This window comes from Martes martes, assembly GCF_963455335.1.
Source record: "Martes martes genome assembly, chromosome: 9".
NCBI classification, from domain to species: domain Eukaryota; kingdom Metazoa; phylum Chordata; class Mammalia; order Carnivora; family Mustelidae; genus Martes; species Martes martes.
In genome coordinates, this window is record NC_137896.1 from 78,059,307 (window position 1) to 78,072,260 (window position 12,954).

Consider the following 12,954-nt stretch of genomic DNA (forward strand, 5'->3'; position numbering starts at 1 on the left):
AATGGGTCTATAACTAGTGGAGCAGAAGAGGTCAGAAATTAAAATGGTTAGCAATGAGCAATAAGAAATCTGAGCAAGGCTGAAAAAGGACTTGAAAATGGATACTTTATGGCCTCTTTCTTGCAGAATTGAAGAGATGAGCTGAGAGTAAAGGAACAAAGATTTGGTCAAGAAAAGAGAAAGTCACCATCTTGTGATCGATTTCTCTCTCACAGACCTATGTTTCCCATTTTCTGTTTTTCCCAGTATCACAGGTCCTTGAAAGCCAAACTTATCTAATACTATGAGTACAAATAAATCCTTTCTTTTGAAGTATTTTTGCTTTCCTGGAGATGATTAATGGATGAAAAATTCCCACCTGATAAATATTATAATATTTTTTCATAGCCTCCACTTCCATTAGCCAAAATAATTTTCTTTTTTGGTAGAAAGAGTAACTGTTCCAGTAAATTAACACCTCATCTCACATACATAGCGCAAGACCCTAGATTGTTCCAAAGCATCTTTCCCCTCCCAGCGCACAGTTTCAACAGTATGCATTCAAAACTTCAGAGGTTTCTAAATCGCAGGCCACTGAAGACTTATCTTCCACCTGCTCATACTGTTAGCTGCATTCTGATCAGAAAGGGAATTTGCGTCTCTGAACCAACAGATATAAAGTGCACAAGAACATCACAAAGTAATTACGAGTTTATGACATCATCTTAATATTACAAGAGAGAGAATGAAAGACCCGAGAGAAACGTACGATTTCCCTTTTGGGAAAACATTAATGGATGCTTACAATCTGTTTTCTTTTGTTTGGATGTTACAACCAATAATACACTTTTATGTCTATAAATAAAGACTAAAGTTGAATAAATCCAACAAACCCCTGAGCCTGCAGCTCGGAATCTTGATTCACGTTCAAGGCCAAGATTTATGAGTCACTCGCAGAGAATAAGTTGAAGCTGCAAGATTTGGGGGGAAATTATTCCACATGGCGATTATTTGGGGGAGTGATTATGCATGCACACCTGATCACAGTGTCACCTATTCCAGCTCATCCGACATGATAAAACATGGCAATTTTCTCTATTTCCCTTTGCTTGCACAACAGAAACTGATGCACACAACCTCACACCATTCATTTTTAAATGGGCTCCCTTGTCAGAGGCATTCCTCCCTTTCCCACTTTAGCTCTGACTTCTGGAGGTGTTGTACGATGATGTATGTAAATGCCTTGATGACTGTAAAGGGAAATGAGGAACACCAACACTAATGACCGACAGCAGAAAAGAACAGCTTTCGGAAAGGTATTTCCCCCCTCCCTGGATGGGCTTTTCTCCTGGAGGACACCTACCACCTCTGCCCCCACCCGTCACACACGTACAGGATTGAAATTACAGTTGGGGCCACTGGGAGAGGCCTCCGGGCTGTGCCAGCCCCATTCTCCTGTACTGGAATGTCTTCAGAAAAGGCGGGCTTTCTCTCCTGTCTCGGGAGCTCCCTGAGTCTGCAAGCTCCCCTGGAATCCCCAGGACACTTGCAGTGATGGGGCCTCAGCCACCTCCTCGGGCAGTTCACTTCGGTGCCTAATTGCCCTTACTGGGAAGAAATTTTTCCTAATGTCTCCTAACCGACATTTTCCCCTTTCCTTGTTTCAAGCCGTTACTTCTTATTAGACCATTCTCAACCACCGCAAGCAATCCTCTTCTTTCCTTAAAATTATTATTGCTCAAATATTTGTAGACAGTTAGCATAGGCTCTCCTCTCTCTAGCTCCTCTTCCTGAAAGCTTTAAATGTTATGCTCCTTTAACCTTTCTTTATAGGTCACCTCTTCTAATCCTTTTATCTTTTTTGTCACCCTTCTCTGAGTTCTCTCTAATTTACAGTATTGATGTTCTCTTTATAATGAGGTGCCCCAAACAGTATGCCGTGCTCCATAAGTGGCTGCCAGGAGAGGCGTGATTACAGGAACTCCATTTTCCTATAAGCAACACCCCCCCCACCTCGTATGCTGTGTGCCTCAGTAGAACATTTGTCTTTTTCACAGCCGCACTACATTATCTAAACACACTATCAGTCCCAATTCCTTCTCCCATTTGTCTCTTGAAGACACATTCACCTAACCCAGTGTTTTTACTTTTCTTCGTCCCTGCCCCAGGAGCCCCAGCCCCGATACCAGGATTGTTCACAACTCGAATCCAAGACTCGCTGATCAATTAAAAGAAAGCTTTTAACTCCTTCAGTTATCAAGGCTCTGGTCTATAACAAACTAGACACAGGTAATCGTTAGCCGTGACCCTTTTATTTATAATGCCATCAGATTGGGTTTATTTTTACAGCATTGTTAGAGATTAAGAGCAAAGCTTCTGTCTTCATCACATTGGTTTTACTGTGGGTTAGGACCTATGGTGCCCCACTTCATTTCCTGAGACCCGAGCAATGAGCACAGAATCATTTCTAGTAAGTTCTGACTCTGATTAAAAAACAATCTTTATGAAATAGAAGCTAATAAAATTGCTTTCCTAATTACCCTGAGCTAGTTCATTTCCCAGCAAATATAATAAAATAGAGTTACTTGGCTCCGATTCACAAAATCTGAACCCAAGCTCATTATTAAGGCATTTAGCAGGGAAAAAAGCATGTGTGCATAAGATGCTGTCCCATCAAGCAGAATGCAAGAAACCTTTTGAAGTTTAGACCTTTGAAGTTTGAAGTTATTGCTGCATTTTTTTTTTAATGCAGGTATTTCTGCTAGGAAAAAATATACATCAGAGTCATTTATATTAATGGAGCCGAGTACCTATACTAGCATAATCTTCGGAGGAGCTTTTTTGTTGAGAACAGCAAATCTTTATTTAAGAAAAATATTTAGATCCTTTGCATTGTACTTGCTAATCTACAGGGCTATTATACAATGCAGCAAGACTTTTACGTAATAGAATAGAGTAACTCATGTCCCACGGCTATTTCTGCCGTGACTTATGCCACTCACAAATCTCTTTCATCTGTTTAAAGCGTGAGATTCTGATGACTATAAATGTATGAAAATGTTTGGGGATTGTTTTATTTTCCTCTAAATGTCCTATCATTCATTAATATGGACATGATTTGCTAATATTTCTAATGCATGCATGAATACTCCACTAACGGAGGTTTAAAATGCTCCATTCCCAGGGAAGGGGGGGGGGAGACAATTACAAAAATTAAGAGAGACTTTAAGAAGAGCATATCTATTAATGAAAAGGGAGGCAGTTACATGGCAGAATCAGGTAAGTCAAAGAATGAAATCTCTCCTCCTTTCTATAATGTGACACACCCATTTCATGTGACAGCGCCAATAGAGTTACAGCTCAGGGTAGCTCTAACACCAAAGTAAATGCAGCCAGGACTGACTCATGAAGGAGAGCCAAGCTGCTCTGGCCAGTAACGGAGATGCGAAAATCTTCTTTTCTCCTCTTTGGGTATTTGCCTGAAACCAATCTCTTAGAGCTCAGTCTCGCAAATCTGAAATGGGGAAAGAAATTGCCTCTGTCTTCTACCAGGGAGTGCAGCTCTTCTTGGGAAAATTTGTGAAATTCCACCCCCTGGGCAAAAACCATGGCTTTTTGTCAATATGCCCTGGGTGGAAATCTGACATTTCCATAATGATATGACAGATTTCCATCTGGGAAAACTGCCTTCTGTTTTCACAATGAATTTGAAGCAAGAATGAAAAATCTTTCACTTTGTCTATAAAACTATTTAAAAGAAAAAAAAATCTGCACTTTTCCTGCCTTGAAATAATGGAGTGGGTATTAAATGAGAAAAATCTGTAACTCTTTTGAGTTCAATCAAATTGTCAGCAATACTTAGAAAGAAAGAAAAGAAGGGAACTATGTGCAGAATAAACCTTTCCGGACAAATTTGTTACTGTTTTTTGATAGTTACCAGCAGATGAAAGGAATAATGTATATTTAGCAATAAGTGAGTGTGCATCAGCAGTATACAGCTGGAATTCAAGAGAAGATTGACAGAGGGCATCAGTAAGTCTATTTTGTGAAACTGGTTCTAATTGATTTCGATGGGAGTATTGTCATATGGATTGAAAATTTGCTGAAAAATGATAAACAAAGAATAGCAATGAACGAAAAGCAAAGGGGATGACATCAAGGTTAATGTGAGTTTTGATCTCATCTCTCATTTTTAGAAATGCAATGGAAGAGGAGCAACCTGGACAAAAATGAAATATGCAAATGTGCTAAACAAATGGTATAACAATTGCCAACAAAAACTGAAAAATCGAATTTCCTTAGAGAAGTGGTTGGTGGAGGTCTGTGGGGAGAGAGGAACAGAGTCATCTGGGCCTGGGAAAGTTGGAGCAGGGAGGTTTGGGGGGAAAGCGATCTAACACAAAATGAACGAGCAGTTCCACTGGCTTTTCAATATGGACCCACTCTCTATCCCAGCCCTTTGAATTGCTGGTTGTTTTGTTTGGTTTGCCAGCGTAGGGGGTGGGGCTCCACTCTCTGTCCCTCCTCTTCCTGAAGTTGGAATATCTGACTGAAAATCAGGAGACTAGGCTGGGCTGAGTTTTCTTTTCTTCTATGCAAGTTAATTATCCCAGACTCTCGGAGAAGAAAAAAAAAAAAGGAAAAAAAACCATTTCCCTTAATGCCTAATGCCAACGGACTGGGCTTTTTTTTCCCGCCACCTGAGAAACTGGAAGCTGCTACTGCAGCTTTTTGCTGTTCGTGTGGTTTGCTGATGTTTTTAGTGGACCTGTAGAGTAAGACCATCCTGCAGATTTGAAGGCCACCAACCCATGCGGAGTCAGCACTCACATGGAGGGAATTTCAGAAGGAAACGGAGGTGCAGGAGTGGGGGAAGTGGTCTGCCCAGGAGAGGGAAGCATGCCCTGATGATTAACACCAGGTCGACGTGCTGAGAGAAAAACGACACAGACACAGGGACCGTGCGGCATCCGGTTTGCCGGCACATCCTAATGAGCACGATGGTCAAATGCCCTGGGTTGGCCATATGTTGTGGCCATATGCATATCTGGTGAACCAGATGCCCTGGTTTTTTTCCCCCATATTGTACCATTTTTCTCACAGCATAAAGACATGGCTTAAGTGAGAAGCAGGAGGGGGCACGGGGTAGGCAATGAGAGCTTGTTATTCCAAAAGGTTGTCGGACAAAAAACATCAGGAAATCCATCCACGTTCGCATTCTGTTTCCAAATATTTAATGAGCACCTACTAAGTTCAAGAAGAGCTTAAAAGAAACCAGGGATGACAAATCTTTCTTGAGTTTAGTAAGGAGAGCTTAGACACACTCTGTGCACCTGCCACAGCTTCTCTAGATAAGCTCTAGTCAGAGTAAAAGGATCTGCCGCAGTTTGCCATTTCTAACACGCATAAAGTCTCCAAAGATTAACAGGGGCCACTTCTATGTGGCGATCACTCACACAGTTTCCTCCACCCAGAAGAGCCTTCTCTACTCCAATTTCTACTTAATCACTGCCCACCCATTCATCCATTTATTGGATATTTCTGAACGTTTTCTAATCTAACACTGTTTAACACCTGGCGGATAACACAGTAAGCTAAAGGAACACAGTCTCCACCCTTCCAGAGCTTACAATCTAGTGGCACAGACATTATTCCAACAGCAAAATAATGTATAATTACAACTGGGAGACAAGCCATCAAGGCGGAGTCCTGGGAGCTACGAAGTGTGAAACAGAGAGCAAGCCAATCCCGGCTAACCGTGATGGAGCCTCCTGCAAGGACGCCTTTCTGATTCTCCAAGCCAGGGGTGCATGTGTATGCTTGTGATCTCTCTCTATGTCTCTTTCAGAATCCTCTAGAACACTGCGAAGCCCTTAACAAAGTCCATTCGTGTTACTTACAAGTCGGTCTTTCTTAACCCTTGACAGAGCACAGTATACGTCACTCACCTTTCCATCCTTAAGAGCGCTTGCCCAGCTCTAAGCTGAAGTCCACTGATACCTCAATTACTCATCCAGAGAGAAAAGAAATGGGAATAATATAAAATATCAGATAATCCCAAAATCCTTATGGCTCAATTTTTCCATGTCTCAGGCTCATACCACTACCATGACACTTACCACAAGTTCCTGTTTGTCCTCCACAGCCTCATGAGCTCTTTGAGGGAGGGACTGGGTCTTCATGAAAGGAATCGGGTTTGAGCTGAGTTTAGAAGAAAAAACATGGATTAGCCTGGCACTATTTCTGGCACTCAGTAGATTCTTTACATGTGTCTGTGAAACGAGTACACAAACACACGCATGAAATAATGTTTAACCTCTGTTAGCCAGCTCCCCCCTCCAACCTCCAAAGTCTCGCACTGTGCCTTCCGCCTTCTATGTGCTTCCTTATCATCGGGCACAAAATGAGTACTCAACATCCATTCATTGATTTAGAAGTCAAGCCTGGGCCTCAGCAATGTACCATCCATTTCAGGGGAACGTCATTCTATCTGTGTTATGTGGGAACAGAGCCTCCCTGAAGCCCCATACAGGCTGCAATGTAAATAGCGCCCCTGCAGTTGTGCAACACAGAGATCCTGCATCCAAACATTTCCTCTCCCAGGGAGGAATGCGAAGTTTAGAAGAGCCACAAGTTTAGAACAGCCACAAGTTGCACAACAAGCTTGTAGCACAAGTGGAGCTATGTTTCTGACACCCAGGCCACTACAACAAGTTGGCTTGTATGTTTAAAGTGAAACTGAATTTAAAATAATTTATTTCAAGCATCTTTTGACTCTCCTTGAAATGAGTCCAGCCAGCCTGGAGCACTAACACAGCAAGGCTTGGAGTTATTACTTAAGTGAATTTCTGCTGTGAACCATAGTCAACATACTTATAAATCAGCCCTATAAACAGTCCCTTACATATGGCAAATTCTCCAAGACCAATTGTAAAAAGTGTGATTTTCCTTTAACCATATACCTCTTGAGAAAGAAAAGGATGGGGAAATTGGCTGAGGAAAAGGCCCAGAGGTTTGACTTAGGTACAATCCAGATTATTTTTATGTTTATCTTTGTTTACCCCCATTCTAGAATCAGCAGAGAAGAGGGTCTGCACACAGGGAGTGCAGTGAGAGGCCATGTCAGCTCTCCTTTGAAGCCCTAGGATTATGGATGATGATCTCAGAGTAGGATTTCCTACTCGGGAATGCAAGAGAAAGATAGTAGAGCTTCAAAACAAACAGAATGAGTCTATTTATGGAAAAGTACAAGTTGTATAATACAAGATTGTTCTTTAAAGTAATCTGAAGGAAACTAAAATTAGAATAAACAATCAGGCAGCCATTCTACCTTAAATCCCCAATATGATATTTCCATTCCTCTGGGTCACGGAGCTCTGAGTGGCATCCCAGCCCAGTCCCATTAAGCCCAAGTGAAGGCAGGATCCAGGCCCTGGTGTCTTCTTTTCCAACATTCCATCTTACGACGAAAGGTTTCCTTAGTGAAAAGGATTCTACAGATCAAGGGTTGGCCCTTTTTGTGCAAGATTCTGAAATGAATCGTCTATATATTTTCTTCAGGTACTTGCAGAACGTGCGAGAGACTGCATTTGATTTTCTGTAAATGGGTCATTTCTCAATTCCTAATTTAGAAAATTCACTCTTGCTCTGGGTATCTGGCAGGGAGTTGAGTGTGGGGAGTGTCAGAAGAAATATTACGCCATAAGTTTAAAAACATATTTAAATTATTCTCTTCTATTTTTGAAAGCCTTACATTATGTACCAGTATAACTGAGTTGGTTCCTGAACACTTTCATTTGGTTTCTTAATTGGACATTTTGTAGATCTGGGGGTACATGTTCAATATGTCTAGGGAGAAAAATCTAACTAGCCGATCATATCAAAATAGGACTGGAACCAGGATAGAAATCTCTTGCACCTATCATCTTCCCATTCTTCTTTGCTGTACTTTTTATTTGGGGCAAGGGGAGAAGAAGGGATGCAAACCCAGGGTATGCACTTGCAAAATACATTAGAAAACTGAGGCAGCTAGTGAAATAACCCAGTTCAAAAAAATTTGGTGACCTGAATTTTGCAGAGTGGATGTCTAATAAGCACTCTTACCTGTTAATGGTTCTATTCTCCATGCCCCTGCCAGCTTGGGGTTTTCTAAGTCACATTTCTTCAGAGATTTTAGGTGTGGGATCAGGTTGTTAACCGGATAGCTGTTGCATGCACAGCAGAAGCAGCAGAAAGAGAGGCCTTTCCTTCCACTGACAAAGCCAAGAATCTAAGAGTCAATGTGCTTCTCAAAAATAAAGAGGTGATTTCTAATGTGAATCTAGACAAATGGCCATCACTTGGAGAAAGTAAGTGCATCAGTCAGGATCCCAACAGGAAACAGAGTTGTCTGCAGATGACTGAAATGAGACTTTAACAAGGGGATACTAACAGGGGAGTAAGCAGAGTTAAGCAAACAAACAAGGAACGAGGAACAAGCAGAGCAGCAAGAGGAGATTCACGTTAGCAGGAGGCCCTAAGGCTGATTTTGGGAGTGTAAGAAATGGTTTCCTGAGACCAGTGAGAGCTCCGCCAAGGGAGAGGGGCCACGGCTGCCACCAGAGATGTGCACTCAAGGAAGTGAGAGGGTGGGCACTACCCACCTACTCTTTCCTTGCTCCCTCTCTCCCACCAGTCCATGCCAGTGCCTTCCATTGGCCAAATCCAACCAGGAGCTAAGGTCAGCCTCCTGGACACAGAAAGAATATAAATAGAATGAATTCAGGGATGGGAAGCAAATAAACAAGAACCAGCACTATCAGTAACATTCTTCAGATCATAGTACATTGAACTGTGACCGGTACTTCAACCCAGAATTGGCATAGGGCAGTTATCTCCACATATCCTGCCATATGCTTCCCTGGACACATCCCTATCCAGCCTCTCTCCTAATACCTTCCTAGTCTGCTCCCCCATTCCACCCCTCTCCTTCAAAAACTTTTATTTATCAAGGCTCTCCTCACCTTACTGTCCTTCCCTAAGTCTCAGTTCTTCTGTCTACTCCTATAGCCCTCCCTTAGCAGAACGTAACACCTGCTGTTAACAGTTGATAGTTAGTACCTATTTTTTTCATCCACTAAATGAGTACTTATTGAGCCTTAGTAAATACTAGGCACTATACTTCATGCTGAGGATATAATGGTATATAAAAAGGACAGAGTCCCTGTACCTTGAACCTTTTGTCTAGTAAGGTAAAGAACAATGACTGGAATAGTCACAAAAATACATGTGCAACTACAACCTGTGTTAAAGCACTATGAATAAAAATGCGAAGTGCCCTCAGAATGTGTTGTGGACAGACCTAGTCTGTAGGTCATGGATGACTTTCCTAAGAAGTTATGCCTGAGTCAAGATCTGAATACTGAGTTGCAATTAACCTGGCCAAAGAAAGTTAAAGAGGAGACGAAGAGTGGGGCTTCCAATGGAAACGATATGTGTAAAGGCCCCAAGGCACGCAGAGTTGTGTTGTTCTTTGCTGAACTGATGTACGAGCCATGAAATGGGCCATCAAGACCAAGCAAAGCCAGTTTAGTAAAGCTGGAGGCTCACTCTAACATATCTATGGCCATATTTGGCCAAGTTTCTAGAAACTTAGAGTAGTTCTGCTAAGAATAAACATGAGGCTGCAGCCTTTTTTAATGCATGTTTCACCACCAAAGCCTTAGAAAGATTGCATTAGTTCCTCCCAAATCTCCTTTCCAACAGTCATTGATTTGCTGAATTTTGTTAAATAGCCCATTTCCCCAAGGCAGAGAAAATATTAAAGTGACAGGTCTCTGAGCTATAATATTCTGAGTTCTTCATATTACCTGATTATTCAAAGAATTGAAAAATTGAAGTTGGTTTAAAGAACAATTAGGAACTGATGTCATTTTTTCTTTGTCTATATTTTCTTTGTTTGCTTGTGGGCTCTTTTGGTTGGTTTAGGGTCTATTTCTGCATTTACCATAGAACAAGCTTTGTAAGTGAATGAGGGAGCAAAACATGGTAGACTTTTAAGCGGCAACAAGTACATACAAGGGGAGAGAAGATAATGGTGAATGACCCCATCTTGCTCTCGTGGCCTCGTTTTCCTTGAGTTCCAAAGAGCACAGTCAAGTTCTCAAACCAAAGCTGTTTATTACCTTGTGCTCCCTCTGCTGGTCCCAGGCTCACAGAACCAAAGTGTTTATAGAGGTAAGTCTCCAAATTCTACCCACACCTTCCTGCCGCTTCTGGTCCTGCACTCCCAGGAGATCGCACTACCCCAAACTGTAACTCCAATACCTGTTGCTCCAGTGTTGAAATTACCCTTTCTCTGAACCCCTCAAAGCATGGGCTGCCTTTGCCACTTGATACATCACTTAACTGCAAATACTCTCACTTTATCCACTCTCTTTTTATCAGTATATTCTCCTTGACCAGTCCATAACTTTCTCTAGGCTAGTGAGCATGACCCTGATTTCTTTCGAACCCCAGAAAACCCAGCTTGAAACTAGGCAGGGTGCAGTGGATTAACCATCAGAAAGAATGATTCTGTGAACCTGCAAACAATTAATAGTTGAGAGTAAAAAATGGTTGGCCATGTCCAACCTCTATTAAAAAAAGTGTATCACAGATAACATATTGCACAATACTCTATGTCACCAGGTGTCCAATTAATATGTTAGCTGTTTTTTTTTCTTTTCTTCCATCTCTGATACTTCTCACCAATTGCTAGTGAAGAGTCCCAAAACATTTTGATTAAGAGCCTATATGTAAATTCACACACACACACACACACACACACACACCCTACTAAACTCTTTCCTCTTTAAAAGGCGAAGCTCCTTTTAAACACAACAACCATCCTGTGTCCAGGAGCAGACCATCAAGTTGTACAGTCCACAAGGCCAGCCAGTGGGCTGGTCTTCCATTTCTCTGGGGTTGAGCCCCTTCAGATTTTCTGTCCTAACCCCAACACCTCACATTATGGTTTCTTTTCTGCTGATACAAGCTCTGGAGGTGTCCCTGTGGAGACATAAAAAGGCTTCTGGTTTCTACTTAATAAGGAAACCTGAAAATATACAAGACCCTAAATGCATGGCCTTTGAGAGAATTTTCCCATGGGCCACATCCAGGTGTAAGAAATAATTAGGAAGGGCACAATCACACCTGAATTAAATTTGATATCACGTTTACGTGCCTGCAAAACACTGTGGCCCATCCTCACCTTAACTTTTTAAATTATACCTTTCCTTTGCTTTTCTTCTTTTTCTCCTATAAAATGATAATACAATTGTTTTATGCTTTAGACTTTCTTATGTTTGACCGCATTATTTATTTATTTTTTTAATATTGCTAGATCTTCAAAATGACTCTGGACAGTAGGCACGTGAGAGAAGATAAGTGGCCTGCTCAAGGTCACAGAGCCAGTTAGTGGTACCACCAAGGCTAGATTATAAATAGCTATCTATCTTGACCCACTTGCCTCTCTCTCTCTTTTTTTTTTTTTTAAGATTTTATTTTTATGCAATCTCTACACCCAAAATGGGGTTTGAACCTACAACCCCAGGATCAAGAAGAGTCACATGCTCTATGGACTTGAACCAGCCCAGAACCCCCAACTGTCTTAATGCAGATCTCTAATGCTAGAAATATACATTACAAAGTGCAGGAATGCTGAGTCAGGGAAAGAATGTAGACAAACCTTTGGAGGGCCAACAATACCTTGCTAGCCCCCATACTGGGAATGCACTTCCAACTGGAACACTTCTATTCATGTGGCTTAGATAATGGTACTTTCTATTTATCTGATTTTCCACAAGAACTAAGTAAGTAAAGGGATGCTTATAAAAGTACTTGGAGACCCCCAAGTCCTAAGTGCTATGCTTATGATGTCAGCATCCACTGCAAGATAGACTGTTTTATATCAAGCAATTGTAAATACCGGTGGTATCTGTAATGTCTAACTAGAGCAACTTACAGGTTCTATTCTTAACTTTGATTTTGACTTGTTTCTGGGACAGTAACTTAGATCCCTACCCCTACCCTAATGCACTTTTTATAGTTTAATTTCCGTTTCGTGGTGCTGTTTGGGATTGGAATTTTTTTAAAACAATATGACTCAATTGAAATCAGATTTCCCCTGAAAAAGTCAAACAAATCACAGAAGGGCCCAATCTGAAAACTGCCCCACAGCCTGTGGTCATTCTATGGAGAATAGTATTCTTCCTTTTGCTATCCTTTTGTTTCTACCTGAATGATTTTTCTCAGCATTATAATGGGGTAATACTGGGATTGATGAACAAAGCCTCATGAATGTAATTCATAATTTAGAACTTATTAGTATCACCCACAAAACCTTTGTGGATGGGATACTTCTTTCACCCCTATTTGGTCCTTCCTGGTAATGGTAATTCTACCCTCTTCCATGGTTAAGGCTGCCAAGACATGAACAGAGAGATATGAATCTCTAAGGAAATTCATTCATTGCAGAGCGGGCCAGCCCATAATACTTATGAAGCAGGCTTAGTGCCTCCTTCCCAATGGCTTCTCTGCTGAGGCTCTAGCATGTAACATATGCAGGAAAAGCATCATTTTAAGGACCTCCAGGAAGCAAGAGCCCTGCACTTAGATAAGGCAGCACTTATGTGGGAGTTATGAGGGGTTATATAGTTCATCACCTGCTCACTCATTTTCCCCAGAAGAGAAAAAGACTTTAAAGAAATGCTGGGGGTAAAAGGACTGCAGATGGAGAGAACCCCAGGAGAAGGTGACCAGAAGGAAGAAAAAGGTCTAAAAGAAGGGAGGCCGCAATAGGTCTTACTTCTTCCTAGTCACTCGACCTTGGGAAAATTGTTTAATCCACATGGGCCTCATACTTGTTTCATCTGTAAAGCAGAAAATACACTAGAACCCACCTCGTAGCATTGTTGTGTATGTCAATGAATAACATACAGGAAGCACTTAGTAGAG

The 12,954-nt window shown here is 41.5% G+C and overlaps 1 long non-coding RNA gene across 1 annotated transcript in view; it reads right to left on the bottom strand.

The window, feature by feature from the left end:
* The window catches only part of LOC308349666, a 408,787-nt gene that overhangs the window by 20,702 nt on the left and 375,131 nt on the right, over positions 1–12,954 (bottom strand). Inside the window, exon 6 of the long non-coding RNA XR_013967479.1 lies at positions 6,099–6,180. This is a non-coding gene — a long non-coding RNA (uncharacterized lncRNA). The remainder of the gene's footprint in view (positions 1–6,098; positions 6,181–12,954) is intronic.